We start from the raw sequence: 22,578 nt of genomic DNA, 5'->3' as shown, positions 1-22,578 counted from the left end.
CACGATTATCTAATGGTATTCATGATCACAAAATAATACACAAATGCCCAAAATAATACATTGAAGCCCCACAAAATAATAATCCACAAAAAAATAGTGTCTGGTACTTGCACTTTTGCTGCCATCTCAAAATACCATTAATAGAAGTGTTTTGAGTACGTATTGTAGGATAAGAGATTGAAATCATCCTTAAGGCATGCCATGATCAACAGTCATGTAGTCAACACTTTGTGGGAGAAGCAAGAGCCAAGAAAGCTCTACTTACAGGATACTAGTAGCCTATCATCCACAAAGATATGTATGATTATTATAAGCACTATGATGCTTGTTAATGAATGGAAAAGCCCACCAAAACTAGTACCATATTACTAGCGATAATTCTTCCCTTGAAGCCATTTGATAAATGGTGCATCAATTTTATAGGATCAATCGATCCTTCAATTAGAAGGAAATAAAATAGATACAGCCTAGTCTATACAGACTATGTAATAAAGTGGTATGAAGCCAAAGCTATCAAGCGAGATGATGGCAATAACATGACTTTTTACTATACAAAAACATTATCACCCACTTTGGTAGTCCCTTGGAATTGGTAAGTGATCATGGTACTCACTTTCTAAATAAGGTCAGGGAGGAGTTGATCAAGATCTATAAGCTATGCCATTGCAAGTCCAAACTCTACAATCCCAAAGCCAACGGCCAAGTTGAAGTCACAAACCACATCCTATGTTAGATCCTAACAAAGATGATTACTACACATCACTGTGATTGGGACCATCAACTTATAGAGGCCCTTATTTTCCCTGTTGAGCTAGAATAACCCTCTTTGCAAGTGGCCATGACAAAGCGATTAGGAGATGTTGAGTCCCTATAGTGCCATCTCCTGCACTTAGAATATCTCGACGAGACTCAAATGATGGCCTTACAGTGCAAGGAAGCCACATAAGTTTGATGCAAAGTTTAATATGACAGTTTCATCAAGCAAAAAGAATTCAAGAAATGTGACTTTGCACTGACATATGATTCATGCTTTGGCAAGTTTCCTGGAAATCTCCAATAGTGCTGGATGGGACCCTACAAGGTACTTGCAATCAATCTTAATGGCTATGTGTAGATACAAGCAGTAGATGTCTCTAATGATCCCTTCTTGATTAATGGCTATCACCTAAAGAAGTTTTTACATCCCTAATGATCTTGACAATCATAGAAGATAACGTCTATCCCCTATTGACTTTACTCATTAATTCTTCTCATGATGCTACTGATAGCCATCATCATTTGGACTTTATTGATGAGATGGATGACTTGTTTTGTCCCCTCTATTCCAGCTTCTCACTCAATTTTGTTTCCTTTCCTTTCAATCGAATAGACATGGTATGGATAGTTCTAAAAAATGGTATGTGTGCCTTTTACAAAAAAAGAAAATGAAAAAAAGCATAGGTTATGGAAGAAAAGAAATTTGGTCCCTTCCATGCCAACCTACTCTTCAAGAAAAGGTGGAAATACCCTCTGAGGAGTAGATAGAAAAAGAAAAAAAAAGAGAGAAGAAAAAAACACACTACTATAGGAGGAAATTCTCTGTCATAACAGGCCTTGCTTCAAGAAAATGTGGCAAACACCCTTGGGTGGAATGCGAGTTGTAGAAAATTTGATGATATCCTACAATTTCAGATCATTTGAACCTTTTGATGATCCTTCCAGGGTACAATTCCAAAGTCACCTCCCTTGGTGCACTGTGCCCCTATGACTCCATAGAATGTCTAACTCCTACAGTAGGCAGAAGATCTTCATCCAATCCAAGTTCACAATCTATTGGCTACCTCCTTGGGTATGCCTCTTCATCAACATATATTATTCAATATCATTGATATAAGCCAAATCTGATCTTCATCAACAATTCGTGAGTGGTGTGAGCTTGCATCCTAATCAAATATAAGGTTGTGAGTTTGGGCTGCCCCCTATATTTTTCAACAGAGTGTTGCATAGAGGTTGGTGTGAGTGACTAGTCCTTTTTCTTCAATTCCAATGAGAGGTGAAAAAAGTGCAAAATGGAGGGTTGTATGCATGGGTTGGGCCTCTCGATGTAAAAAGTACTATTCTATTCTGTGCATGGCACTAAATGGCTCCCTGGCTTTCCTTCTTGCATTGTATGCTGGCATAGGAGGGGATGCACAAGTATACATAAATTGCACACAAGGCATACAACCTTTGTACAAGTGGCAGTGAGGATTATATCAATGGGTGCCCTCTTGTATCTATCAACAAAGTGTGAGAGAGAGGGGGGATTGAGTGTGACAAAACCTTGTGTTTCAACAATTTGAGAGTGACATTTAAGGGATGTTATGTGACGACAATTGAAAATCATGTACATTCATGTTTCCCTATACACATACAAGACAAGACTTTACAACCACAACAAGATATGTCACTCTATTCTATACATTATGCTATAGGGCTCCCTATTCTTTTTGCTCACACCTATGCCAAACAGGGTGGGATACACTGATACACCTTCAACTATGCACATGGCATACTTCATCTACGTCTTTCAATTTTGTTGATTTCTAAACCAAGTATGAGATATGGGTTTTATTATTCCTTTTCAAGTGATGTGAGTACATGGAGGTGAGTGGCATCTTTTTTAACTTGTGTGCTTGGTGAGACTGAGAACTATGTGCTTCATTGACGATAATTTAGCGATCTCCATTTATTTTAATACCTCCTTGAGTACTACTACATAGTCCTTGTCATGTTGACATATGCTATGATGAGCTATGGTACCTCCTATAAAGTCAACATTAATCCCTTGAATGACGATGAGTGATTACGATATCTAGTGCACCGACAACTTTCAACTACGATATGGGCCAAGTGTTTTTGACCCTACTCTTATGTGTATGTGTGTATGTTATGTCATAACTCTAGGATTGGGTAGTGTGTTAGTGTGTAGGTCCCTATTGATCATCCTAATCCTATCCATTAAGGTTTTAAGTGTGAGGACTTGTCCTTGCACGTTTGTTTTGCGTAAACTCATGACAATGCCCTTTGCAAATCTTAGATTACTATTATTTCTTTTTTTTCTCTACTCGTGCCACTTGCCCACCCATCCATCATGCTATATTCCATATCTAGGGTTTCTCCTTCTCTATATTGATAGTTTTTTATTTTTAAGTCCTATGTGAATGTATCCTTGCTTTATAGAAACTAAAATTTGACATCAAATATTTATTTCTCTCTTTGGACTGGATATGTTACCCTTTTACAACCCTCTATTTTGAGTTACAATTTATCCATTCTAATTTTGAAGTATTTTATGCAAATTAGACATGTTTTCATGCAAACACATATTTTCTATGTTTGAACTATGATTTGATCTTACAACCTTGGCCATCTCGTTTGACTATATTTTTTCCTTTTTTACTGTCTATCATTCCAATGGATAGATGTTTGATATTAATTTTTATGTGTTTGCATATATTTTTAATTACGTTTTTGACATATTTTCATGTGGATATACTCTATTCTCATTGAAACTATGTTTTGACTTGATATTCTTGTGTCACTCACATCAAAGCAAATATTTTTCCTTTTCATCGCACTTCATTTTGCTAGATGAATTTTTTGTTATTAATTTTTAATTGTGCTTTTGTACACATTTTTTGACATTTTTCCATGTGAATACCCCTTTTAGCTACCAAATACATAATTTGAGTTAACCATTCCATTGTAGAAATCACATGATATAGTGGACAAAATCTGACCAAGGAGTAGAGAATACATTCTAAATATGAGAAGAACAAAAACTACTTTAATTTCAAATGAACTAATACAAAGATAGCTCTACACTTGTGCGCTTCCACTATGAAGCTTAATCAACCATCGAGACAAATAATAGTTGAATAGACTAAAGCTAGCTGGAAGAATTTTAACTGAGTGAAAGATAGATTGATGATGGCTTTGGAGGGGTCTTTCTTTTATAGCATGGGAAGGTAGTCTAGTTGGCCTATCTGACCATGTTATAAACCTTCTCTAGTCGGCCATGGAATATTTCAAGGAATATTCTCTTTAACATTGGGCCAGGAGTGCTACTCCTGAACCCCTAGCATGCAGGCTGCTAGGCCCACTATTGTGCCTCAATTTTCTATCAACATAACTATTTTATCTTACCCAAAGGCTAGATCCACAATGGTCACCTTTTTGCTATCTTATCACATAAACCTCATTTGACATACAAGTGAGGACCCACCAACTAATGTTTGTGCTCACACATGGCTTCTCCTCATAATTGAGGCCTTACAACTTAGAGGACCATGGATCATTAGTGGCACTACATGAGGGTGGGGCATTGAGCATATCTAACACCTCCCCTCAATGTCCACCCGTAGGTGAGCTATAATCTCAGCCCACAACAACAAGTCTTTGAAGATAAACTTGATGTAGATCCTTTGTAAGAGCTTTAATGAAGGTATCTACTCCATTATCCTTGGTTGGATAGTAGACAAGCTCTACTATCCCATCCTCGATCAATTCATGCACATAGTGATAGTGGACCTCAATGTGTTTGGTGTGTGCATGAAAAACTTGATTCTTGACAATGGTGACGCAACTGTGATTGCTATATCTTAGCATTGTTGGCTCTTTATCCTATACTCCTATATGCCATAGGATCCTTCTTTACCATACTAGTTCAGATGTAGCAAAATAAGCTACCTTGTACTCTGCTTTGTTAAAAGACAATGCCACATTTGGTTGCTTCTACTGATCCAAGAGAATATTCTTGAACCTAAAGAGAAACAATATCCAAATATGATTTTCTAGAATCACTATCACCTACCCAATTCGAATCATAGTTTTCCATAAGAGAAATTTTGGAATCGTATGTGATATCATAGTCAAGAGTTCCCTTCAAGTGTCTGAGCAACCGCATCCTAGCTTTCCAGTGATTTTCTTGTGGTTTATTTGTGAATCTGCTCAAAACATCAATAGTAAAATTGATATCTAGCCTAGTGTTCCACAAGTAGATGAGGTGCTCTTGCCAAACTTCAATCCCCAAACAATAGTGCAACAAGCCTAAGTATGTCATTTCAAACTTAGAGCTCAAAGCCTTTGAGCTTGATGAATCATATCTTCATAGTCACATGTAATAAGAAGGTCATCCACATAAATATGACAATCACTACAAACTTTTCACCAGCCTTGTAAATAAAGTTAGAATCTGAGGTACATCTTTTGAAATTCAAGCCTAAAAGTAATTTATCTATCCATTGATACCATGCTTGAGGGGTTGTTTCAATGCATGTAATACATTTTTTAGCTTACAAACTTTGTTCTTAGAATGGAGGACCCAAAATGGTAGTGGTTAAGCCACATATACCTCCTTCTTGAGGTCACCATTCAAGAATGTTGATTTAACATCTATTTGGTAAACTAGCCACCATTGCAAGTATTATGTGAATAGTGGTCATTCTAGCAATTGGAGAAAACGAATCTTGAAAATCAAATCCTTTAACCTATGAAAATCCATGTATAATCAATCTCGCTTTATACTTTTCTAAGCTTCGATCAGCCATGTACTTGACCTTCCAGACCTAGTTGGTGCCAATAATTTTCCTCTTTTTTTGCCGATCCACTAGCTCCCAAGTATCATTCTTCATTATGTTATCATACTCAACTTGCATAGTTGCTCTTCATGCTGGATCATCAAGTGCTTCTTCCAAGTCTATTGCCTCCTTTACTTCTCTCATAATCTTAGTTATCAAAGCCATATTGACTATGTGACCTTTCTTTGCTCCTCTATTCTCATAGAGATCCTTGGTCCATGTGCCTTTTCCTCAAAAATGGTAGGCATAAGATTACTATAATCATAGAGCTACTTTACCCATCATGGAAATGGCTTTTCCAGTGTCATGATTGCAGATTAGTGGATAATCCGAAGACTTAGCTTCCTCCTCCTTAAGGATAGAGATAACTCTTAGGATAGGTTTATCGTGGACTACTTTTTCACTAGATAATAAAGTGGAAGAACTTATATTCTCCTCCTTCACTGTATGTGGCTGCTCCTTGAATACCACATCATGGCTCGCTATGATCTTGTTTGATTCTTGGTTATACAATTTGTAAGTTGTTTGCTCGTTACTATAATCCAAGAAGATACATTTTGTGCTTTTTGGTTTTAACTTGTTTCTCTTATCCTTTGAAATATGTACATAGTATTCACACCCGAAAGTTCTAAAGTGTGAGATAGATGGTTTCTTACCTAAATAGGCCTCATGAGGATTTTTGCACTTAAGAGCCTTTGTGTTAATTTTGATTGAGAATGTAGATTGCAGTATTAGTAGCTTCTATCTAAAACTAGTTATGCAATCCCTTGCCCTTAAGCATGCAGCTTGCCATTTCCACAATGGCATGATTTCAGTGTTTAACAATGCCATTGTATTAAGGTGTATGAGGTGTTTTCAATTATTGTTTTCAATTAAATCTTAATCCCTTTGCTATTGCAAAAGTCTTCAAACTTCTTTGAGTTGAACTCACCACCACCACCAGTTCTAAATGTTTTCACACTTTGCTTTATTTCATTCTCAATAAGTTTTATTCATTCTTTACTTAAGCTTTATATGAAGGAAGTACACTTACATATTCTTATTGTAGTCAACAAAATGATCAACATAAAATAAGAAGATCCTCATAAGGCTTGTGTAAGAATTTTACTACACAAGTTAGTATGTACTAACTCTAGAGGAGCCTTCATTCTGTTCTTACTTTCTTGTTGTGAAAATATCTTTCTCTGTCACTTGCCCATCATAGAAGCTTCACATGATTTCTTCATTTTAGTTACTGTAGGTAGGTTAGTAACCACACCTTGCTTATGCATCTCCTTTAACTCTACAAAATCAATGTGACCGAATCTTTCATATCAAAGTTTACTTGTGCCCACACAAGCGGTAGCTATAAGAGCACTTAGCTCATATAAGTTGTTCCTTCTTTCTCCTTTGCTGACAATTTTGCTAACATAGTCAATTATTTTTGCATCTGTCTTGATGAACCTCACCTCATGGCTAAGATTAATTACAGAAGTAACTGATAGTAGATTTTTCTTAATCTTTGGAACATACAATGCATTTGAAAGATTTTTGAGTTTACCATTTGTAGCAATAAAGAAAATAGTACCTATGCCCTCAGTAAGGCATTTTGCATCATTTTCAACTGTTGCAGTGATGGATTCTTGTAGAGGCTTCATAGAACTATGTAGACCTTTCTTGTTGATAGGAGGCACCACTATCCAATATCCATGAATTAGTGGTAGATATTTCTTGTACCAAGGAACATACTTTCTCTCAATGGTTGCCATAAATAAATCTAACTTTTGCTTTAGTCATATTGGCTATTCTTCCCATTAGTCTTCACAATGCCATTCTTTTCATCTATCTTCTTGATATGTCAATCTACAATTGCATGCCCTTTCTTTTTGTAGTAGAAGCACTATCCTTTAAACTTTCTCTTACCATCCTTTTTCTTTTTGTCACTATTGGTAGAGAAATAACCTTTTCCTTTTGCACTGGCAAAGAATACACAATCTCCACTGTTGCTACCTTTTGGAGCTTTAAGCTGCAATTCCTCCTCCATTAGTTGTGCACACAATTTCTCAAACATTAAATCTTGGGGTCTCACCTGAGTATTTAGGGCAGTTATACTAGTCCATCAAACTTTGGCAGAAAAATTCAAAGGCACCTTCAGGCTAGCTCTTCACTAGTCTTTTGTATCTTGGTGCCCATCTGGTTGCGCAGATCCTTGATTTGAGTGATACACGCTTCAACTATCTCTCCTTAAGCAAACTTCTGTGCTACTAGTTGATTCTCCAAGTTTTTCGCAATGCAACACGATTCATCAAGCATTGTGATGAGTGTCAGTGGGGACAAAGGTCCCGATTCACAAGGATCAAATTGAATTCTCATTTGATTTTGTGTTTCATACTAGCTTCTCAATATGTTCCAAGCCTCTGATACCTTGGTTGTATGCTAAATCAAGATCAAAATATTGTTAGGACAACTTGTAACTAAGGTACATAATGGATCTACATTCCTTAATTTCCAAGCTTGTAAAAGATTCGCATTTGGATGAATCATAACACTTAAATTTGATGGATTGGGAGTGGGTTGTGGTTCTAGCCCAGCATCATCTCCAGAAGCTCATAAGAATCAAGGACACTTGTAATTTTAAACTTCCACAAACTATAGTTTTACCATCTAACTTGCCTTTTGTTGAAGGTTGGTGAACGAATCCTAACTATTTGAATTGCCAGTATAACAACATCGCCACTTGATGCACTAGCATCACTATTTGATATAGAAAATATCATTTCTCCTCTTTGTTGTTGAAGCCCTTGTCTCTTGCATACTCTTCACTCCCTCCAGAGGCCCCAGGGATCTGATACCATATAGAGATTACACGGTGCAAATGCACATAATTCGAGCAAGAAGTAGAGAATACACAATAAATATGAGAATAATAGAAACTACTTTAATTTCAAATGAACTGATACAAAGATGGCTCTATCTACCCATATGCTTCCACTATGAAGCTTATATGGTGATCCAAATATATGATAGGTGTTGGGGGTAAAGGCGTCTCTGCCTAGCCGCCCATGTATTACTACACTGATAGTCACCGCCACTGTATATTGCAGGTGGCGAGAGCCCATCACCGTCACTTTATTCTTTATTATTTTAGTGACAGTTTGAATAAAGGAAGGCCCGGTCACACATTGTGACTATTGAAGTTCCCATTTCTAGTCTCTCCCTTTCTTGCTCTTACTCTCTCGCCATAGCTCTCGAGTCCAACCTTCGATCCGTCGTTCCCTTTCAACTGGTATCAGAGGTTTGCTTTCCGACCTTTGAGCTTGGTTCATGCCATTCTCAGCATCCCATTGATACTTGCATTGGGTCTCCTTCCCGGCAGCCATATCTGACTCCTTCGTGCTCCCGTCACTCCCTGACTTCCCGAGCACCTTTCCGACATTGTTGGGCACCTTCAGGGCATTACATCAAAGGTACTTGATTATTTTCTTCGCGGTTTACTTCAGTTCTCAGGTCTCACAAGCTGTAAACAAAATTGGGGCAGCCACCATTGAAGCTCCCTTGCTTCATATCTCACTTGCCTTTGAACAAGACTTGCTGGAGCTTGTTTGAGGCCTTCCTTGGCTTTAACCAGACCCCTCCGAAGCTTGGCCACCATTTGCTGCAGCCCCAGGACCAGCATTTATAGTTAGTGGAATCACGCAGCCCTCCCATATATGTCTTCAGCATTGACAATCACAACAGCAGCTCTCCCCCTCCATTGGCACTTGGAAAGGCTCCATTTCGGGCATATGAACATGCTTTGATGCTTGGTTTTGATGGTTGATGTGTTGGCATAGCATTCGGAATGATTTAATATTATTTTGGGACTGTCATAATAGTCCATAGGCAGTTTATGACAGTGTTACACTGACATTTGATGCTACAGCTTGTTTAGCATTGTCATTTGATGCCCGGTTGATCCCGTTTGATGCCCGGATATTAGGGGAATGTATACCTATTGTTTGGCAACCATTTGGAGCTGATTTTGGTGCTGAAATTCTCAGTTTTGAACAGTAAATCACTGCTGTACATAGTTGGGCTGAAGTCATTTTACTCATGTATACTTATGCCTATGCTTTTCAGGCTATGTTTCGGGCATATATGGTGATGTATTGACACTTGGGGCTTGACATAGAGCTTGGTTTTGATTCGGGATCATTGGTTGAGCTTGAGCTCACTTTGAAAAGCATTTGTATGCTCTGTCTTGGATGTACTTATGGCATGTATGTTGCTTATGTCTGATCGACCTTGACATGCTTAGCCTATGCCATTACTACATGCTAGTTACATTGTTTGATTGCTACTGGAGCTCAGTCTTGGCTTGACCTTGGATTCTCGGAGCTTACTTGAGCTATTTATGGGCTTGCCAGAGTTATATCTTAGGATGTACTTGATGTCTTACATACTTATGGATGCTACATACGGATGCTCTATCGCCTACATGTTCGAGATATACTATTGATGTATTGTCTTGGACTTATGTCATTGGCACTGTGTCTTGCCTTGGCTTGAGCTCTTAAGCTCATACATACAACTTTTGTGCCAGTGGGAGCATTCTTGAATGCTTATCAGACATTGAGCAGGTGGTACTTTTATGCATTGAGCTGTTACATGCTATTAAGTAGTTATAGATACTTGAGACTTTGGGACTTCTTACCTTTTGGGATGATACATCACATGTCTTGGTTCACTGTATGCTTATGAGCTAAGTTTCAGTTTTGGATCCATATCTTTGTGAACTGACACCTACTTGTGTCAAGTTTTGGTAGTGATAGGAACACTTTGCCCCATTGCTTGGGGGTGTGCCTACTCACTAGCCAATGTTTGTATGACATACTTGGGTGTTGGATTCATGCTTACCCACTGTCATATTCTTATGCTATGCCCGCATGATGTCGGCTTTGGTCTTGGCAGTATCTGATTGCCTTGGGATCCGATTTTGACACTGTTAGCTCTCTTTTACTAAAATCTGAAATTTATTATAACAAGCATATATGTACGAACTGACATGGATTTTTCATACTGAAACACTCTCAAATGATGTACTTTTACTAGTACTTGGTGGGCAGCAGCTTTGGTTCCACTTTCTTCATCATTTTACCTCGATTTTGGTGATTTTTTGGTCATTTTCTACAGTAAACAGCAAACAGTTTTGAACTGTCTACAGTCTTCCAGCCTGCATTATGGCGAGTTCATCCATTGATCATGCTATTTTCAACATCATTAAGCTTGATGGTACGAATTACTCTTATTGAAAGAGCCAGATTTAGCAGGTGTTGATGCAGAAATCGCAGATCAAACCTTTGAGGTTAAGCGGACATCCGCTTGCAACTATGCCATATGAGGAATGGCTTGAGCTTGATGAGTTATGCAAGTCCACTATTGTATTGTCTCTCATAGAACAGGTTCACTATAATGTCTTTGAGGAAAAATAGAGTGCATGGTAGTTGCGGAAAAAGATAAAAAATCTCTATGATAAGAAAAGTCCAGCGAGTCGGATGTATTGGCTAAAGGAGGATCTGCGCATGAAGGAGAATGTGACTATATCGGCTCACTTGAGCCAGTTCCATACTATACTCAAGAACTTGACTTCGTAGGACATCACTTTTGCAGAGGATGCCATTCCTCTTTTCTTGTCTAGTAGGCCACGCATGAGTAAGCCCTTGGTATTGGTACATTTGGATGTCTGTGGGCCCATGCCTTATCAATCTATGGGTGGTGCAAAGTATTTTGTTATGTTCATAGATGATTTTTCACGGAAAGTTTGGGCTTATCCCATTAAGTTAAAATCCGATGTCTTGGCTATGTTTCAGAGATGGCTTGCATTGGTTGAGAACCAGTCTGGGTATAGGCTAAAATGCCTAAGGACAGATAATGGGGGTGAGTATATCTCACGTGCTTTTGAGCAGTTATGTGATGAGAGGGGTATTAAGCATCAGTTGACCGCCCCCTACACCCCCCTAGAATGGTTTGACTGAGCAAATGAATAGAACCATCCAGGAGCGTGTACACAATATGCTTAGCCATGCAAGCCTACCACAGAGCTTTTGGGTTGAGGCAGTTAGTACAGTTGTGTATATCATAAATAGATCACCCTCTAGTGGTTTGGATTTCCAGGTTACAGAGGAGGTATGGACTGGAAAACCTCCCTCTTATGCGCATCTCCGTGTCTTTGGATGTGAGGCATTTTGCCATGTGCCCAGGGACAAGAGAAGTAAGCTGGATCCCAAGAGTGTCAAATGCATTTTCCTTGGTTATGGGGATGCAAGCGAGATGGGTTCTTGTCTCTGGGATCTGCAGGCGCGGAAAGTCATCCGCAGTCATGATGTAGTTTTCCATGAAGACAAAATGCATAGGCAGCCTGAGAGAGTTGTTGAGATCCGTAGGGTCATATTTTAGGAGGAGCCGAGAGCTCCCGCACAGCCAGCAGTTGGACAGCCTACAGCTGCAGCAGATACTCATGGTCAGGGTGTTGGACAAGCAACTGGGTAGGCAGCAGAGCCTGCCGTGAGACGGTCTACTAGAGACAAACGTCCACCTGATAGATTTCAACCCTCGATGCATTATGTCTTGGTTACAGATGCAGGAGAGCCTTTCACCTATGATGAGGCTATACGTAGGGGTGACAGTCACTCCTGGGAGAGGGCTATGTAGTTTGAGATAGACTCCTTGCATAAGAATGACACTTGGGATTTGGTTTCCTTGTCTACGGGCAAGAAGGATTTGCCATGCAAGTGGGTGTACAAGCTAAAAAGTACCCTTGGACACCCCAAGCCGGCATACAAGGCTAGATTGGTAGCAAAGGGTTTTAAGCAGGAGCATGGTGTGGACTTTGACGAAGTCTTTTCTCATGTGGTTAAGATGACCACCCTGCGCTTAGTCTTGGCTTTGGTTGCTCAGCTTGACTTGGATTTATACCAGATGGATGTCAAGATGGCTTTCTTACATGGGGACTTGCATGATGAGATTTATATGGAGCAGCCAAAGGGCTTTGCAAAACCTGGCAGGCAGCCCCTAGTGTGCAAATTGAAGAAAAGTCTTTATAGCACAGGCACCTAGGGAGTGGTATCATAAGTTTGATGCCTTTATGCAGTCGCAGGGCTACAGCCGAAGTGCTATGGATTCGTGTAATAGCAGGGAAAGCTCATGATGAGCTAGATGCTCTTAAGGCTTAGCTCAAGAAGAGCTTTGAGATGAAAGATCTGGGGGAACAGGCCGCTCACATACTTGGTATGCGCATTAGATGCGAAAAGCATCAAGGACTCCTCTACTTGTCACAGAGGGAGTACATTCATAAAGTCCTTGAGTGCTTCCGCATGCAGGACATAAAGCCTATTGGCTGTCCATTGCCTTCTTATGTGAAGATATCACAGGCTGATTGTCCGCAGACAGATGAGCAGAGGGCCAAGATGGCCAAGATTCCCTATGCATCCGTAGTGGGCAGTCTTATGTATGCCATGATAGCCACTCATCCAGATATTGCCTTTGCAGTTGGTGTTGTGGCATGCTATATGGCTACACCTAGCAAGAAGCATTGGGATGCCGTGAAGGGTATCATGAGATACTTGAAGGGCACTGCAGATATGTGCATATCCTATGGTAGCCAAGATACAGGAGTCGTGGGGTATACTAACTCTGATTATGCAGGACATGCAGATAGTAGGAAGTCCACTTTCCGGCGATGTATTCATCTATGCTGGAGATGCTCTTTCTTGGATGTCCAGGGTGCAGAAATACACGGCCCTTTCTACTACGGAGGCCGAGTATGTTGCAGCCACTGAGGCTTGCAAGGAGGCCATTTAGTTGGGTCGTTTAGTTGCTGACCTTGGTACTGATGCTATCCCTATACTGCATTCAGATTCTATGAGTGCTATTCAGTTAGCCAAGAATCCGGTCTTCCATACGAAGACGAAACACATTGAGGTAAGGTATCACTTCATACATGGGGTCGTTGAGGATAAGTCTATTGATCTTGTCAAGATCTCGACTGACCAGAATCTTGTAGATCTGCTCACGAAAAGCCTCTCTACAGAGCGCTTTTCCTTTCTCAGGATGTTGATGGGTGTGGGATGAGATGACGTCTTTCCTCATCCTGTTGTACATGTGTACATATTGTACTGCCTTTTTTCTTTTTCTTTTCACTCCTCACTGGGACAGATTCACCTTTAAGTGGGAGGTTGTTGGGGGTAAAGACGTCTCTATCTAGCCACCCGTGTATTACTACACTGACAGTCATCACCGCCATTGCACAGTGCAAGTGGCGGGTACCCGTCATCGTCACTTTATTCTTTATTCTTTTAGTCACAGTCTGAATAAAGGAAGGCCCGGTCACACATTGTGACTGTTGGAATTCCCATTTCTAGTCTTTCCCTTTCTTGCTCTTACTCTCCCGCCATAGCTCTCGAGTCCAACCTTCGATCCGTCGCTCCCTTTCAATAGGCGAAGAGCTTAGAGCTAGTTGGAAGAACTTAGTTGGGTGAAAGATATATTGATGATGACTTTGGAGGGGTCTTTCTTTTATAGCCTAAGAAGGTAGCCTAGTCATTCTATCTAACCATATTATGAACCTTCCCTAGTCAATTAAAGAATATTCCAAAGAATATTCTCTTTATTTTTGGGGTGCATACATTGCCCTCAAACCATGTCAGGCGGGCCATTGTCCCTCTATTGTGTCTCGAGTTTCTACTAGCATAACTACTCTATCTAACCCAAAGGCTAGATCCACAAAAGTCACCTTTTTGCCATCTTATCACATAGATCTCATTTGACATATAAGTCATGACTCAAACAATATCCATGTTGGCACAAGGCCTCTCCTCATAATGGGGGCCTTACACCTTAGGGCACTAGGGATCATTGGTGGCACTTGATAAGGGTGGGGAATTTTGCAATATCTAACATTCATTTCCCATGTCATCCTGCCTACTTTTTATTTTTTCCATGCCTTAATCCAATGGACAAATTTTCTAGAATTAAAATTTTCATGATTTTGGTGATCCTTGTGCATGAGAACGTCCATTTTTTCCTTGTGATGTGTGCCATCATGTCCGATGTGTGACATACGCTTGCTTGTGCTCTTGTGCGGCATTTCACTCTCGTCAATGAAAAATTTTATGTGGTAGGATGGGCCTTTACCCTTTTTAACTTCTTAAAAAAAAACCAAAGCAAAAAATAAATAATCCCATTAATTTTACAAAAAAAGCATAATATTTATCAACACCAAAAAGCACCCCTTTTCCTCCAACCCATAACCACCCACCCCTACTCTTCCCCCTCTCTCTCTCTCTCTCTCTCTCTCTCTCTCTCTCTCTCTCTCTCTCTTTGTTCTCTCTCCTCCCCCTCTCTCTCCTCAACACCCTCCTCTTCTTCCCCTTCCTCCATCTCCTTTCCCTCCTCCTCCACATGCTTCTTCTTTTTTCTCCTCCGCTCTTCTTCCTTCTCATCTCCCTCCTCTCCTTATCTACCACCATCACTACTGCTGGCGATGCCCTTCACTAGCCATGCTATCCACACCTTATGCAACACCCTTGCCACATCTTGCCATCACCACCAACCTCATTTCTAGCACCATCCTTGCATGCTCCGCTGCCAATATAGCCTTTCTAGTAGCGCCTGGCCATGCCTCTATGCCTCATCCGTGCCAGTCCTTTGTTGCCTCCCTCTAGGCCATGTCTCTCTTGCAACCACTTCCTCTTTCTCCTCGTCGTCTCCTTCTCCTTCCCTTCTTATCCTTCCCACCAACCCCTTCCTAGTACCTTCTCCTCAACCTCCTCCCCCTTCTCTATCACCCTCCACCTCTTTCTCCTTCCTCCTTCCTCTTCTCCTCTATCTCTTCTATCCTCCCCCCCACCATTCTCCCACCCACCATCCACCCTACTCCCAACCTCCTGTACCCCTCCCAAAACCACCCCCCAAACCACCACCCCTATCCTCCAAAACCATCCCTCTTGTCAACCCCCCTATAGGCCCCCCTTCCTATGAAAGAACCCCGTGTCCGCCTATGACCACCAAAAACAAATTTATAAATATATCAACCGCACACCCCTACACCCACACAATGGCTCGAAATTCAAATCATCCCTGCCATTAGTCCCCCCTCGGTTGTAGACTATTATTCACATGCTGGTTGCATGGATTTTTTTTCTCTCATTGCTTGTTCACATATGGGACTCAAACTTCTTTCATGTATGTGTGGTTTTTTGCTACCATTCACATATGAGAACGTGCATGTGGTCTTATAAAAATATATTTAAAAAGTTTAAACATGATTTAAAATTATAATAAAATAAAATAAAACTCAATTAATTTACCATACATTGAAATTTTAAAAATTCATATAATAAATTTAAAATGGCATAAAAACCAAATAAAATAATAAAAATTAATAAAATCAATAAATAATTTAAAATATAAAAATAACAAAAAAAGTTAAAAAATATTTTAAAATAATTTGATTTTTATTTTTATATTTAAAAAAATAAAATATATTAAAATTCTCATAAAAAGTAAAAAATATAAAATATAACAAAAATATAAAGATGAAAAAAATCAACAAATACACACATACGCACACACACACACACACACAAAATCATACATTCATTATTACATATTTTTTTATTTTAAAATTTATATTATACACTTTTTAAAAAAGTTCTTATTTTATATCAAGTTGATTAGTTTCTAGTCATCTATTTGTTTATTTTGTCCATGGATTTTTGGATGTTATGGGAGTCAAGATGTCCCATCCCTTTCACTATTGTGCCATCAAACCTTGCACCAATTTCTTTTTCTTTTTCCTTCTTCACGTGCACTGTAAGACATAATTAAATTCCCAATAAAATCAACTTGGCATTGCACCCCATAATTTTTAATTAAAATCAATGTGATTATTAATTTATAAAAGGAACCCCAAGTGTGTACGAGTACATTGTACCATAACCCCACCTAATTTTTAAATTAAAAATGAATCCCATGTTGTTACATATGCATGTGCACACGTGTTATACAGACACATCAAATTGTAATGAAATTAATCCTCCCCGCCATCACACATGTATGCATTTTGCATCAAAGATCATGTAATTGTAAAAATGAATTACATTTTAGAGACCTTTGCCAAGTCTAAGTGTAAGTGGGGTTGGTTTACAAAATCTAATCCACTATGTATTAAGAGATTGAATTAAAATTAATTGCTATATCATTTTTCAACTCATAAAAGGAATCTGATTAATTGTCACCCACTCACTACACCGCACCATAGGTTGATGAAATGCGCTTATGTGTATGGGATTATTAGTCAACGTTTAGTCTTATTAGTTATCTACTCTGGTTGTCAATTTGTGGTCCTATCGAATGTGTGCATAGATCATGTCAAAATTTTTATGTAAGACGTGAATTATTTGGGGGTGGTCTCATCTAGTCCTATCTAACTTCGTCTTTTTTGTGAATTTCTCTTAGCAGTAGTTTCCATGTTGTTTTTGCATGAATTTTCTTTCTTGTTTTCTTGGTTGCATGTGTGGATTTTTCTATGTAGTTTGAATGGCACTCCCATCAACAGTGGTGATGCATGTCCCACTATCGGTTCATGGTTATTCCTTACTTTTTTGGAAGATGATTGTATTCATCAAGCCAGCTTTCCTCACTTTGTTTCCCTCACATTCCCACATATGGATGCCAAATTCTATTATTTCTTTCTAAAATCTTATAGAAAGCATTTAGGCTTGGTGTATGGCCACAATTTTTGCTTATCTACTACTAATGTCAATGAAGTGTTGTCTTTACCCCTTTCTACTTCCCCTATGCCTAGTAATAACAATCTATTATCAGGTTAGGAGATCATCACTCTTCTTTAGAAGGAGACTTCTACCCCATTGGTGCCCAAAAATTTCATTACCGGTTTTGGGATGTTAGTGGTTCTCTAGTGTGAAAGAAGTTACGTCAATTCTTAAAGGACCACTAGCAAGCCTACACCAAAGTGGCTATCAAATGAGCTCTTTATTACTTCTATAAAAATCCATGGGGGTGTCAAGTTTAATTGGGTAATGTTCCTTTTAAGACCAAGATGGACCAACATTTTCAATAAGTTCAGAAAGGTCAACTTAGCAATGTCTCTTATGAGGCTTTCCTCCAAAAGGTGATTACCCTTGTGGACTCCTTGTTTTTTATTCTGTTGCTATTCATGTGCAACCTCCACCTTTAGTCCCTTCTCATTCTCCCATGCAAGATAATTCTGATGAGGAAGATGAACCTCTTATTAAGGTGATCCATAGGAAGTGTTCTCGTACACATACTCCTTCCTATCCTATTCCTATTCTCGATCCTTCTCCAATACATGCTCTTGCACACGTTGTTTCTACCAATTCCCTTTCTTCATTCCTTTCTTGCACCAATTTATTTGCAACACAAAAGAAAGGGCGACTTGATCCTCCTCAAATTCCATCATCCTTACAAACAATATTGTTTGGATCAATGCTCTCACGAATATTCTCCAATACCCAAGCAAAATTAGAAATAGTGATGAGTTCTTCTCTCCAAGCTATGTGCACATGAGTCTATACCTATTTGCAAGAATAAGTAGATTCCTTTACTAGTTAGTTAAGTAAAGCTTTGGAGGATTTAGCCTTAAAAAGAGCTTCTCTGAGTGACATCCATAAGGAGATGACCAATGCTATGACTCTGTTGGATGTCCATAAAGAAAGTATTTGTGTGATGATAGATAAATTATTTGTTGCAAGGGATGTTGAAGCCTCACTCACATAGGAGCATGATTCGACCTTGCCTGAATGGTTGTTCTAGCTTTTAAGCTTGGTACTTATGAGGGTGAGTTGCAACATTCTAAGAAACTATTGCATCATAGTAAAAGATAATTGAGGAGTTATGATGTAAAGTAACTGAGCTTTTTGTTATTCCCCCTACTCCTCTTGTCTCTTTTGCTACATCTTCTGCAAAGGAGTTGGAAAGCTTAAAGTAGCAAGCCAAATTATGTGATGCTCTTTTTGTTAAGGTGGAATATCTTCAACAACATAATGATTATTTACATATAGATTTTCCTTGCTATAATGATCTCTTTTGTCACTTCCCCCTACCTTTTGGATCAAATATCATCAGCATAGGTTTTCCCTATATATGTCTTTGAGAAATATTGACTTAGAAGCACTAGAAGACGGATAGCATAATATTTGGCATGCTAACTTACTTAAATCACTTTTTGATCGTGCTATCGATAATCTAGTTTGTCATGAGATACACTTACTTTGGTTCATCTATCTTATAGGAGACTTGCAAATCCTTGATGAGGCGGATATGAGCCTTTATGTGGGGAATGTTATTCTACAAGTAGCCATTTATATTCATTTTGTGGAGCTTAGCCTTTTAGATGGTTTGTAGACATATGCCTAGATGACTTTGAGGTGTAAAGGTCGTACTTGGCATCCAACTTTAGAGGAGGATATGATGGTTCAGTGTCAACAATGGAGTACATTCTATAAATTGATATCCAACCTTTGCACTCAAAAGTCATTTCTTAAATTTAAAAAATCATTTATTCATTACTTTTTTTCAAGCTTTTAATTATCAATCTTCTTTTATCCATCCAATCCTATTGATCTTCCTATTTATATATTCCTTCTTAATACTAATCGTGATACAATCCCTATGCTCACCCTTAACCCTATATTATCTCCTCATATTTGTATATTTACCCCTTGCCCATTCATAAGTAAATCTACTTTTATGCACCTATTTCTCCCAATCCTCTTATTGTTCAACCTATTCCATCCACTTTTCTTGTAGAATCTCTTTAAATATTTTTGTTTTCTTTCTCTCATTTTTTAGTATCCTTATCACTTAATATTTTCACTCTCTATGATTTATCTTGCCCCTCTCTCCATTGTTCAACAATTATTCCATTATCCTAGCTTATTGATTATATAAATCTTCCTCCACTACTAGTCATGTATACCAGTGGATTCGACAATGATATGCTCTGTCATTGGTAGTGGGCCTTACATGATTCCTTAACATTATCAATTTTTAATTAGCCTATCATTTCAGGATCATGGTACTCATTTGTGTTGGTATTTGGCTTTCATGTGCACCAAAAATTGCATATGAACACAAGAATGTCTATCGCTCCTCTTCTTATCATCCTAACAAGGATGTGTCAACAACCTAGATCGATGTGCTATACTATTTCACTCAAGCTTTTTTCCCACTAGGTTTGTTGTTTTGATGGAAAGGATGTGTTGTACTATTTTGCTCAAATTTTTCCCACTAGGTTTGTTGTCTTGAGTTTCTTTATAATGTTCCTCTATACTTTATAGATGAGAGCAGATCCTTGGAAAGGCTAAAGCTTAGTATATAATTTAAAAAGAAATATCTTCAACCTAGCAAGCAAGTAGGTTAGCTTTTTGATGTATCAAGATTTTTAATAAAATCCCTTCTTTTTCATCTCCAACTTTTTGGGGTTTGTCACCATTTAGACTACATTACTATGTGAATCTAAGTTCAATGTTCTGTGGATGTTTTGTGTATATGTATATATATGTGTATTGTCCTTATCAAACAAGGAGACAAAGTTCAAGTTGAAGATGATCAAAGATGGATGATGGTTGAAGATAAAGCTATGGATTTCGTGCAAATGAGAAAAAAATTTATTATATACTTTAATGGTCGAGTTTATTTGTTTTATTATTAATAGAGTAGTTCATGGTGGTTTATAGCTTTTTTTCATACTTTTGTTTATATCCAAGTTAATTTGCAAACTAGATGGATTTGTGGTTTTGTTGGAGTTAGAGCTAATGGATTAAAGATTAAGATTAGAGTGATTGGTTATTTAAAGAATTTCTCACGAGGATGCTCCCTGTTTAAGTGTGTGGGGGACATGTTGGACTGAAATGGCTTGCTTTTTTATTATTTTTAGTTACTTTTTGGGCAGTGAATGTTTGATTTTATGGTTGAATTGATATAATTAATGGGTTTGAATGGTGTTTTGGGACGGATTGAATGTATTTGAGAAGCTCATGTTGATTTTTTGTTGAGTTATGATGTTATGCTAGATTTTGTGGTGTGTTTGATTGGTTCTATTGTGTGTGAATTATGATTGTTTAAGTCTATTTTCTTTCTATTTGAGAGGTTAAGATTGTGGCTTCCTATGTCTGAGTGTAATTGAGTATATATTGAATGGTTTTTTATGAATATGAATGGTTTTGATTTGAGTTATGAGGTTTTATGATTTTTTTAAAAATCTTCGTTAGTGTTATGTTGAGCTTCTTTATGTATTCTGTTTGTTTATGTGAGTGTTTTGTGGGATGTATATTTAGCTTGGGGAAATTTTCTAATCTTAGAAAGAGAAGAATGAAAGCTCTTTATAGCTCAAAGAAGTAAATATGTAGTTATTGAAGACTTGAAGTGAAGACCAAAGTGATAGTGATAGTAGTAAGCTTTGAAAGGTCACTATAGTGTCTATGGTACCTCTTCAGATCAAGCATACCTTTTGGAGAGAAAATCCATAAACAAGAGAGGATTAGAGTGTTATTCTATTGTATTGTAAGTGGCTATGATGTATGAATGATTGAGAGAGAAATATAATCATTTTAGAGGCTGAAACTATGATTTTGAGAGAGATTGAGACATGAAGAACAATGAATCAAAATGAATGAAGACTCTATGATCAATTCTATTCAAAATTGAGTATATCTTGGTGTTTTATTGGTGGTTGATTCATAATAATATCAACAAACAAAAGTGAAAAGAATAACCAAAATCAAATCTACACACAAAATGGAACGTACACAATCTTGGAAACAACCAACTCAAATTGGGAATTACTACATCTTTTTGACCAAAGCTAAAACCATAGACCTAGGACTAGATTTGTACATGTTTATGTAGTGGTCATGAGCTTTGTACTCCACCCACCAATAGGGACCCAAACCCTAGCTACACTCTTGACATAGAGTATACACCTATGCAAGAACTCATCAATCATATCATCGACTTAATCAACTTAGAGATCATTAGAACCATAGATAGTACCATGGATAGGTCAAGAAACTCAAGAGGTAGTTCTGATGATTTCTAGGATCTAGTTAATAGATTTAAATAGGCCATAGGATTCAATGTCTCTAATGACTCTTGAGGCATTGCAATAAAAGCTAGTTCAATAGAAAGAACATGGAAAATTTACTCTCAACCAACTCATTGATGTTAACAATGACTGTTGCAGCTTATCACCATGCAAGCCAAAAATGGATAACATCCATAGGATGTTGTTCAATGTAGGAGCAACTAGCTCTTCATAAGAGACTCTCTTTGGCCTCATGAAATGATGATTGTTTGATCAATCAAACATCCTTTAGATTAAAATATATATTGTAAAACCATTCTAATCAGGATGGAAAATATATCAGCCCATAAAGACCAAGCTAAAATCCCTTTAGTGGCTAAATAGTTAGCCAATGATGACCCTTATAGATTCATAGAACAATTTGAGCAAGTCTGCATGCCAAACAACCTCATAGGTGATGCCAAGTGAGCACAAGTCTTTGGCCTTTGCCTACTAGGAGAGAAAGGACACACTTGGTTCACAAGTCTAGATGCCATAGAGAATGCCTCCTTTGCATAGTTGAATGTCTTGTTCATCAAGCATTTTGTCGAATCTAGCTGTGGGGACAATCCCATTGTCTAATTGATGAAAATCAAACAACAAAAAGGGGAGAGCATGAGAGACTATGTCTTTAAAGTTAGGAGTTTATTTAACCACATACCCCTTATAGAGAGACCCACACACCCAAGGTTGTCACAAAAGCCTTCATCAAGGGTACCCATGATGAAAGGGCTTATGAGGTCTTAGCTAAAAACTATGACCTGAATTGCTCCATTATCAAAGATGTCCTTGACAAGGCTATTCATATGGATGACCTCCACAGAGAGCACATTAGAGACAAACTACTAGTAGACA

Source organism: Lygodium microphyllum, chromosome 18 (assembly GCF_053477565.2).
Source record: "Lygodium microphyllum isolate KBCC chromosome 18, Lygodium_microphyllum_v1.1.10, whole genome shotgun sequence".
NCBI classification, from domain to species: Eukaryota; Viridiplantae; Streptophyta; class Polypodiopsida; order Schizaeales; family Lygodiaceae; genus Lygodium; species Lygodium microphyllum.
The sequence above is the reverse complement of the archived record's forward strand: the minus strand, read 5'-3'. Positions refer to the sequence as shown.